The 10,912-nt window shown below is 35.1% G+C and overlaps 1 protein-coding gene across 3 annotated transcripts in view; it reads left to right on the forward strand.

Moving 5' to 3' along the window:
* Nucleotides 1-252: 252 nt before the first annotated feature.
* LOC110109561 overlaps nt 253-10,912 on the forward strand; it is a 14,439-nt gene continuing 3,779 nt past the window's right edge. The window contains exons 1-2 of one of the 3 annotated variants that reach the window (XM_028697302.1): nt 253-621; nt 1,487-1,644. The gene's annotated coding sequence lies outside the window, so the exon portion shown is untranslated. Of the gene's footprint in view, nt 643-1,486; nt 1,645-10,912 lie in introns of all 3 variants that reach the window. The other 2 variants (XM_020840696.2, XM_020840689.2) reach the window with 2 other exon arrangements.

Below are 10,912 nucleotides of genomic sequence, written 5' to 3' on the forward strand. Positions count from 1 at the left end.
AATTACTGGGGAGATCTTAAGATTAATTTTAAAAAAGGTACAACATGATCTTCAAGGAGCCTGGATGTCTCTTCATAACAGCCGTCTGATTGCAGCGATCTTCTGTTCTGCTTCTGCTACTTTCCTTTTACATGTCTGAGCCCATTAATTTCACGTTTTTAAAAATTATATTGTCGTAATCGTCGCTGTTTATGATTTTTCCGTGATTTTCAAATAATTAACTATTTCTTTTATATGCACGCATTTCTTGGCAAACCAACAAGGGAAATTTTCCCCCAGACTGTCTTCCTTGTCCCCCGCTCCAACATTGCGCTCCCTCTTCTCTCTCTCTCTCCCTCTCCCTCTCTCTCTCTCTCTCTCTCTCTCGCTGTGTTTGTGCTCACGGCGCACTTCCAATGTAAACGGCTTTGAGAATCCTTCACTTGTTGAAATCCAAGTCTTTATTTAGCAAGGTTTTCTGTTTTGCCTTTAAAGCTTATTGAAAGATCACAACTTGGGCCATCAAATCGTTCGCTTTCTGCTTCCAAAGCCATAAAAATTACATCTTTTTATATCTGGTTGTGCTGTAGTCTTTCCTCTGCATCAGATTTGCTGGAATAAGTTAAATACAGCACCTTCCAGGTGAGGGTTTTTCTTTTTAAGGTCAGCTTCGAAACTTGGTTATCTTTTATATATATATGTATATATCTTTTGTTAAATGAGAAGGTTCTCTCTTTTATATCGTCTCTTTGCAGTTTTAGGAACGATTTATCTGTTTTCTGATATCCTTTCGATTGCCTTCTAGTGAGGAGCGGGGAGCATTTGTGAAAGGGATCTAGATGAGCTTCTTATTTAACTATTTTTTTCTTTATGGTTTCTGAAATGATTGCATTTTTCTGATAGGTTCAAAAGCTACAGTTTTGCTACTATTCCTTTCGGATTTTGCTTCACTCTTAAGCGTTCATAGGAAACAATCATTTGTTTCATTTATGTATTTTTTTTTCAGTCGTTTGCTTCACTTTTTCTTTGCTTTGTTGTTTGTGATTCTGGAAATCCTTTTGTTTGGATTCCTTCTATTCCATTTGAAGTTTGGTGGCGTTCTGTTTATCAGAAAATAGCCTTTTATCCACCGTGGGGTATGTTGATAAGCCTTTGTTTTTTTAATTTTTTAAATGGAACTTGAAAGCTTGTTAGAAAACCATGAAAATTGAATGTTTATCACTTGATTGTGGGACTTGAAGATCTATTCAAGGTTTGTTTGGTTCTCTGACATTTTCTATGCACTGTGATTCTTTTTTGGGAGAAAAAAAAAAGAATCACAGTGCATAGATTTCGTATAGATGACATTTAGATCCTATATTGATGACATCAAGGTATCAGTCAAATCTGTTGACATCAAGGTATCTACCTAATCTACTGGCACATAGATATCAGGCTATTTGATGGTTAAAATAATGTCAAAATATATAATGACGTCATTGATCATTTTAGATATTATATTATGTAGGAGCTTACTGAAGTGCAAGGAGGAAAGGAAGAAAATTCAATTGTACATGATCTTGACAAAATCTCAAGATCTTTTGCAAGACACAAATGATCCTCACATCCTGTGTTGTGTGCATGGGATCCCATGGGAAGATAGGATCCTACTAGGGCCATGAAAAGGTTTTGCACGTTAGAATCCTATTGGAATTTTTTCCTTTCTTCTTGTAGGTGCTTGTTTAGTATGCATGGGAAATTCAAATGGAGACTATGTGAGAATGTCATTGTCTAAGAGGATGATTTCTTCAATCGACAAAGGAAACCATGGTGACCGCTAAAAGAAACACCCTACTTGTTACACCCAACTCATACATGCATGAATGTGTTGTGCAACTTATGTAAACATGTTAGGGTTGCACCCAATATTGGGCGATATGTTTGTGTTGCAAGCTAAGAAGCCATTCATGTTTGGATGAATCTTTCTTTTTGTCCACCACGACTTGTGTGGGTGGCCAAAGAATGTTTTATGATTAAAGAAGATGTGCTTACTCTATAGTCATATCCTATTTTCTTCTAAGATTGTTCATAAGGGCTCATGGATTGGTGAAAACTATCTAAGAATTGATAAGAAGAAATAGTGAAAATTCTTTTCAAATCGTAGCATCCAATCACAATCTCATGTTTGGATCTCATTCGGATCGGAATTCCAACAGAATTCCATGCACAAGATCCTCCATGCCCCCACTCATACTTGTCAATAGCAATGCACTATTATGGCGCAATTGTCTACGATATAGCTAAACGCATGACATGGCACACTATTTTAAAACTAGTGCAAAGAAAAAAATCATTATTAAATTAATAGTACATCAACAATGTAAGACCTATAAGTTTAAAAATCCAAGCAATGCCATTCATAAAGGTGAACTAAAGTCAATAATATTAAAATATAAAGTATCATGACAAATAAAAATATTAATTTTGAAAATATAACTATCATGGTTATAGAAATGGATAATAATAGAATAAAATATTAAATTTGGAAGTTAAGTTATGAACATAGAAATAGTTTGGTTACCAGTTCCACATTCATCTAAAAGTAAACTTTTTATCTAGAAAATAATCATCATCCCCATCATAAATCAAAATAACTTTGTCTCTATCATTGTCATCTTTTAAATTATAATCTTCTTCATCACCTTCGTCATTTTCATATTCATTTGTAAGTTTGATAAGCCTATATGGATATTCATTTTTTTTTATTTAGATCTTGAATTTTGTATTGTCTTTCATTCACCTCTAGTTCTTACAATGTTACTTCATGTAAACTTTTGTTCATCAAACACTAGGTAATCCTATTGTTCTAAGTCATCGTTCAATTTTTCTATTAACCTTCAGTAGCATCATTCATTAGCATGATTGGTTGCATCTTCAAATCAAGTTATTTTATACTTAATGTAAACCAAATAACAAATGATCATGCCCTTAAATGGAAAAAAATCTAAATCATAATAATTTTAAAACTAATAAAAAATAAACCAAAGAAAATGCATGTGCTTTATGTGCTATGGTTTATATCCCATTGCACACAAGTGCATGTTATTTTGCGCTTTTGTGCTCTTCTATAGAAATAGTGCGAAAGGTGAACCCAACAGTGCTAAGCATGCCTCCATACAAGATCAAGACAGGCATCAAAGCGATCTTTTTTTTTTTTTTCTTTCTTTCTTTCTTTTCATGTAGGTAAATTGAACTCACATTTATTAACCCATATAATGGATTAGGGATAATCATGGAGTTTTATTTCATTTAGCTCCTCTATTAATTCTCACAAGAGTTTTATTATTTGCTCTGATCATTCCTCACAAACTCCATCATTCTGAAGGGTTAGTCCCAACCCTCATTACATTAAATCATACCACTTTGCTAGCCCATTCATGAGGTATAGCTAGCTACCACTTCATCATTGAACGTTTGCTCCATTCAATGTTGCTTTCCTAGTTTACTTCCATTGATTGGTTAGCATGATTTTGGCCCAACTAAATGACTTTCATAGATGCATTTAGTATTTGAATCATTACTGTTTGACTAATAATCTATTGAAAGTATGTTTAGATCTTCAACAATTATTATTATGCAAGGTTACGTTATTAGCATACTTTAGTTATTTGATTTAATGAAATCTTTGAATAAGAATTCTATAGATGACATTAAATTCTGTTTTTTGTTAACAAGGTGCCACCCAATCTATTTACATTAAGTTTTTGGCCACATTTACCAATATCTAGGTGTCAAGCTATTGGTTGCTGGAATAAATGATAGTAAAGAGAAAGATCATAATCATCCTTGATCATTCTAGATAGCATTATATTGGTTTATGTAGCATTAAACTAAATGACTTGCATTTAATAGATAACATTGTTAATTAAAAAACATTTACAAACAACCTTCTTAAGAAATTGGATTCGAGTTAGGTTGAGATAAACTTATCATTTTTGTTAATAGTATCCTATTTTACCATCGTAATATGGATTTCGAAAGAGAGATTTGTAAAAACCTTCCTATAGGTAAAATTTACCCTTATTAGTTTTTAAATTTCATGTGAAAATATCAATAGTTTTCCATTCCTCATAGAAAATGAAAATCAAAATTAGCAATTACTATTGTAACCAACTAGGTCTCCAATCATCTCCTTCTTTTGTGGATTCCCTGCTCCTTAACCACTATACCAATAATTAGTCATGTAAGGGAAGCAACTCACTGGCAGTTGCATGAGTGTATGTTCAAGCTTACCAACATAAAAATAAGAGGGAAACAAAAATAAATTTAGATAACATATGATCTCGATGGGATCTTTTGATCATTATCATGACACAAAAATCCTCCTGATATCCTGTATTGAGTGCATAGAATCCCTGTAGAGTTTTGAATTCCAGAATTATTTTGTATAGTAGAACCCTATTGAATTTTTTCTTTCTTCTTATTGGTTTTTAGTTAGTTTTCACCTTGCTTTGGTGCTAGTGTTCTTTTCTAGGGAGGATGATATTGTCCAAACAAATTTTTTTTAATCCAAAGAAATCATGGTCGACAACTAGAAGAAGTTCTCTCATACGTACTCCTTACATCAATTGGTTTTTTCAACTATGTATTAATGTTTAAATTGCACCCTAAGAAGAAATGGGGAGAATAGGTTGAGTATTTTTTTCCAATATTTGTTTAGTATTTATACAATCATAGGAGAATTTTTAGTAATTAGAGAATAATTACAATAGTCCACATATTGATGATGCGTTAGAATAATAAATATAGAATAATTATAAGTCTATGGATTGATGAGGTGGTACTAATAATCCCACAGATTACTGAGGTGGCTTGAAGTGAATTAAGGAAATTGGAGGTCTATTAGGCTCGGTGGAGTATTAATTGTCCCTAGATTTCAACATGAATGAGAAGAAATGGGAATTTGGATTCTTGCATTACTTATCAGAAAATTGGTGCATTTGTATTTTTACTAACTCGCAAGCATTACAATGAAACTCTTCAATATTAGTATTTCTAAATAAAAAAAATAAAAAATAGTTTTAATAATAACTAAAGAATCATGGTCAAGTCATAGGTATTAAAGCCATTTTCTTATTTTATTGGATTTAAAAGTTTTAGAAATAAAAAAAATATATAATATATAGTTTGGAGCTTTCTTGGTCATTGGATTTCTCAAGGTGGTGGGGAACATATCTTTCTTTAGCAAATTTAGTCGTTCTCCTTTTGCTCTATTCCTGAAATACACCATGAATGGTAAAATATAACAAGGCATTTAGAAATTGTAGTTAACTCTTGGTTAGAAAACTAGTTTGTGAATACTTTAGGAACATGGATGTCATCTTAAAGTATGGGCGATTGCTTTATAAGAATGTCTCCTTGGCTAGCAACGGTTATCAATGATCTAGTAATAATGGTTATTTTCTTTTTGCTATAAGAGGGAGTATATAAAATATATTTATGTGAATTGTTCATATGATATTTAGCTCTTGCATCAATAATTTAGGAGTCAGTAATGGGCTTTTTTTCACTTTAAAAACATGGGAAAATAAGATAATACATGAAAACAAGTACCATGTCATAGGATTCTTTTTTAGTGATACTAGCAAAAATTTCAACTTGTTCTATTTTTTTTTTTTAACTCAATAGGGATTTTTTTTTGTGTTACCTTCTTTCACACGTGATATATATGCATGTCTCTATTTTTTTACTTGTCCTCCTAGTGTTGCCCAACTTTTGCTTGGTGACTAGGCACAAAGCTTCCAACATTTTTTTTTAAATCAAACCTTTTTGCATAATATGCACCATAAAGAATCCCTATTGATCGTTTTTGCTGGGTGTGTTTGTGCTTCTTTGAAGATAAAAGTTTTGAATTCGGGTGTTTGATGTCGATGTCCTTTGTCGTTAAACTTTCTATGGGGTTATGATCAATCTAATTCCCTTTTCTCTCTTCTTTCATTCAAATAATGGCAATGCCTTCTTTTAGTAAAGAAAAATCTTCTTCTATGAGAATTTATACCCCTATAGCATCAAACTTAATATTTAATCTAGCAAGAATATCATAAATTCGATCTTTTTCAACAAACCTTTTAAGGAGGGATGTATTTTTTCCATGTTCTATTTGAATGTATTGATAATGATCCATCTGTTGCCCAAGACCTTGTAATAGATTGTAGTTTTCTATGATAAATCCTCCTCCTTGCTTTGTGGCTAAGATTTTTGTTTTGATCTCATAGATTTAAGCTGCATCATGAATTTAGAATACATTTGATTTACCGTATGCTAATTTTCTTTTATTGAATGAAGGAACATGCATATGTCAGTGTCACTTATTTAAAGAGACATGGAGTTCCATAATCGAGATGTCATCATTGAGTCATGTTCATTCCAAGTAGTGAATATAGGATCCTCTTGCTAAAATTCAAAGCCAAGTAAATTGCCCAATCTTCTTTTCCTTTAAGAATGTCTAAACCAATTATCACCACTTGAGGTGCTTCTTTTCGTTCAAATGATATGCTGAATGAATGTTTTTAACTCTTCCGTAGGATTTGAATTGTTACCTTTTATTCTAAATGAACCTTAGACCAAATGAACATGAATATTTTTGTGATTAACGGGAAGAAACACAAGGTGGTGGTGAGACCTTGGTTTATGCTTTTTGCTGATGATATTCTTCTTGTTGATAAGACTAGAGAGAGAGTTGAAGATAAACTTGAATTATGGAGGTCAACTTTAGAGTCTAAACGTTTTCGCTTGAGTAGATCTAAAACTGAATATATGGAGTGTAATTTTAGTATCAATAGACCTAGTGAGGGACTTGTAACTTTGGGCGATCAAGTCATTAATAAGAATTCACGTTTTAGATATCTTGGATCTATTGTTCAGAGTGATGGTGAAATTGATGGGGATATTATCAGTAGAATTCAAGTTGGATGGTTGAAGTGGAGGAATTTATCGGGCTTATTATGCGATAGTAAAGTCCCCCTCAAACTTAAGGGAAAATTCTATAAGATGGTGGTGAGGCGCCTGCAATGCTTTATGGTGCCAAATGTTGGCCATTAAAAGAGAAGCATAATACTAAGTTAAGTGTTGCAGAGATGAGGATGCTTAGGTGGATGAGTGGCTTGACCCTTAGAGATAGGATACGAAATGAGCATATAGGTGAAAAGGTTGGAGTAGCTCCAGTGGAAGATAATATTAGAGAGAGTCGTCTTAGATGGCTTGGTCACATTAAACGAAGGCCTTTCGATGACCCGGTTAGGAAAGTTGAGGTATTAGATTTGACTTATGTTAAGAAAGATAGAGGTAGACCTAAAAAGAATTGGTTAGAAAATATTAGAAATGATCTTTCTTTATTATATTTAAATGATAATTTGACTTTTAATAGGACACAATGGTGAAAAAGGATTCATGTAGCTGGACGTAGTGGGACAAAGGCTTGATATTGTTGTAACTGGAAGAAAAAATGTGGTGGTGATTTGTTGCAAAGGGAAAGAAGGATAGAGATAAGGTTGTAGTGTTGAATGATACAAATAAGAATATTAAGAGGAATGAAAAGAGACTTTGAGCAATGAATGTTTGCAAGTTTGGTGCAATGCCATTATGGAAGTTGTGACTAATAGAAATGTTAAGAAAAAATGACTCAAGGCTCTAATACTATGACGAGAATTTGTTAAGTTTATCATTCTAATGATATTTATATAGTATTTATAGAATCACAAGTGGTTTTAGTAGGAAACATATAAAATCTTGGGATAATAGTTATAATAGTCTATGGATTTGATAAGGTGTTAAAATAATAGTTATATAATAATTACCATAGTCTATGAATTGATGAGATGACATTGACAATCGTACAGTTCATTGAGATGACATGTGTTGACCTCTACAACCATTAAAGTAAAACGAAATGAGATAAAGGAATAGACACATACTTGCTCAAATACGGGTGAAATTCTGCTCAAATACCGCTCGAAATCTGCCCAAAATCCTGATGAGAAAATACTGTTCAAACGGAGCCGTTCCGGGATGTCTATGAAAATCCTGCGACAAGTCCTCGATCGCATCCCGAATCGTGTCTATAAAATGAGAGCGAAGCTCTCGTTGTCGCTGCTTCAATTCCTTTCCCACGTCCGACTCCAACTACCAATCTCCCCTCTTGCAACCGAGCTCTGTCGAGCTCCCTCCATCCCGATCTTCTCGGTTCCTCCATCCCGCAGAGAGAGAAAGAGAGAGAGAGAGAGAGAGAGAGAGAGAGCAAATTAATTATTTTTAATAATAATTAGTTATTTTTAATCATAATTAATTATATTTAAATTTTCTTTTAGTTATGATTAATTAAAAGGAAAAAAAATGCTTTTCTCCCTTCCCTCGACTTGTGTGCCAACACCACCTCGACGGAAAGCTAAGGTATAACCCCTTACCCCTAAAACTTTGAAAACCCGTTCCCGGCGCTTGCAATGCGGCAAACAACCACCTATGCACGCTTTTCTCTAGCGTGGTAGGAGGGAATTCGTTACGGTGCTTGCAACGGGACGGGTAATCAAAACCCCATTTTCGGCGTTAGTATCGGACCAGAAAACCAACTCATGCACGCTTTTCTCTAGCGTGGTGGGAAGGGAATCCGGTGCGACGCCTACGGCGAGGTGGGGTCAAATATAAAATTGCTTGTTTTAAACTGATGCCTGAAAACCCATGCACGCCTTTCTCTGGCGTGGTGGGGAAAAAATTCATTACGGCCGCGGTGTCCTCGTTCGAGGGCACCTACCGTGCACGCTTTTCTCTAGCGTGGTGGGAGGTCCAGTTTTCCGTAGTTTTTCCCTAAACGGGGGAGACATCGGAAGGATGCTGAAATTTCAGGTAAACATAAGATCGTACTTAGGACAATATGGAGCTTTACTTGTACATTGATTAGAGCATCAAATGGACTTAATTCAAACTTAAACAATCAATAATAACTTCAAATGCAAACGAAACAAGAGAATGGCTCGAACTCAAGTGAACTGCAGGGGACTACTTGAACTCGAATGAGTAGAACAGTGGACTTAATTGAACTCAAATGAGCTTGGTGCAAAGAACTTGAACCAAACAAGACTACATATGACTTTTGACATTGAACTTAAACATGTTTTTGGACTTGAATAAGTGAACTTTAAGCAAATCATGTCATTAAATATTAAACAAAAATGAGCTCAAGTTTGAATCAAATGATGAAGACTTATAAGTTTGGACATGCTTAGAATCAAGCATAGTGGATAAGAATAGAACTTGAATTAATCTTGCAAGTATTTGAGACTTGAACTTGCAAGTGGCACATCATAACTACAAAGACTTGAACGCCTATTGAACTTGAATTCAAATTTAGATTTGAATTACAACAAACGTAAACTCAATTTGAATTTGAGTATAATCAAGGTGAACAAGTTATAAGAAATTTGAATTCAAGATGAGCTTAATTTGAGGAGCAAACTCATCATACAAGATGTGGGTCATCCTTTTGTGATGATAAAAGACTTACAATGAGGAGTTGATGTATTTTTTTTCCCTTTCAAGTAGGTCTTCATAAATTAAGACAACTTTAGATAGTTCTTCCCATTTAGGCGGTAGGAATGTTGCATGTTTTGTAGATCACCTCATCCTTGATGCACCATAGAATCCTCAATTTGATCAAAGCTCTGGGATGAATTTCCTTCAGACATCATGGTGTCACAAAAATAGATAGTAATAAAGGCTATCTCTAATTATATATGGCAATGAAGTTCTATACTTATTTGAGTAAATAGGAATTCAATGGATCCTATTTGAATTGGTCAACCGTGCTCCGGGTAGCAAGCCCAACTCCTAGGTCTTGTTTATAGAAGCATGGATAGGAAGGGGCCCTTAGAGGATTGCTTGGACTCTTCTTCCGGATGCACGAACGAGTCAGTTTGCAAGTAGGAGGCTTGTTCGGCTCAGTCCCGCACGCAGGAGGCTCGCTCGGCTCCATCCTGCACGTAGCAGGGTCGCTCGGCTCTTGTTCTTCCCGCACGCAGGAGACTTGCTCAGCTCCATCCTTCTCGGCCGCAGGTAGGAAGATCACGTTTGGTCTTGTTAACCTCCATACATTATCCAAAAGAAAAAAAAATTTCATTTACCTGTTATACAATGCCAGCTATACGCTCCACAAATCCCGTAAAATCCTGTAGCTCGGTGCCATTTGAGTCGCATCCCGCGATTCCTGCTCCAATCCCGGCCTCGATCGCTGCTCTTCGACGTCTTCAAAAGCCAACCGAATGAAGCCATTTCTTCCCCGTTCGCTACCTTCTCCACTGTCGAAGCTCTATCCATGTGAAATCCCTCAGCCGTCCCGACCACCCGATCTCTCTCAACTCCAGGCCGAATCACACAGACCCGACCCAGGCGACTTCAACCGAGGCTTTCACAACCGAAACCCCATCTTCTCTGTCGTTGCCTTGCCCAATCCGTTCGACCCGTAGATAGAGAGAGAGAGGAGAGAGAGAGAGAGAGAGAGAGAGAGAGAGAGAGAGAGAGAGAGAGATAGAGAGAGCCCTACCTCACTAGCAAGCCGCCGCCCTTCCTTCTCTGAGACCGAACCCATCCCGACGTCTCTACCTCCCTTGGCGACATTCCGATCCTGTTGTTTCGGAAGTTACAACATTTTAATTGGAAGCAACAACAGGAGCTCGCATGTAGTGAAGGTAATTCCCCCCTTCGTGCGCTTCTTCGGCCAAATCCTATAAACTGACCTAATCAAGAGGGAGAGGGAGAGAGATTAAGTTATAATTATAATTTTTTAATTAATTATTATTATTATGATTAAATAATTTTAATTAATTTGATTAATTATAATTAGTTTTAATTAGAATAAATTCTAATTAAACATAATTTAATTATTATTTATTAATTATAATTTACC

The sequence above is a fragment of the Dendrobium catenatum genome, unplaced genomic scaffold, assembly GCF_001605985.2.
Source record: "Dendrobium catenatum unplaced genomic scaffold, ASM160598v2 fragScaff_scaffold_911, whole genome shotgun sequence".
In the NCBI taxonomy this organism is placed as follows: domain Eukaryota; kingdom Viridiplantae; phylum Streptophyta; class Magnoliopsida; order Asparagales; family Orchidaceae; genus Dendrobium; species Dendrobium catenatum.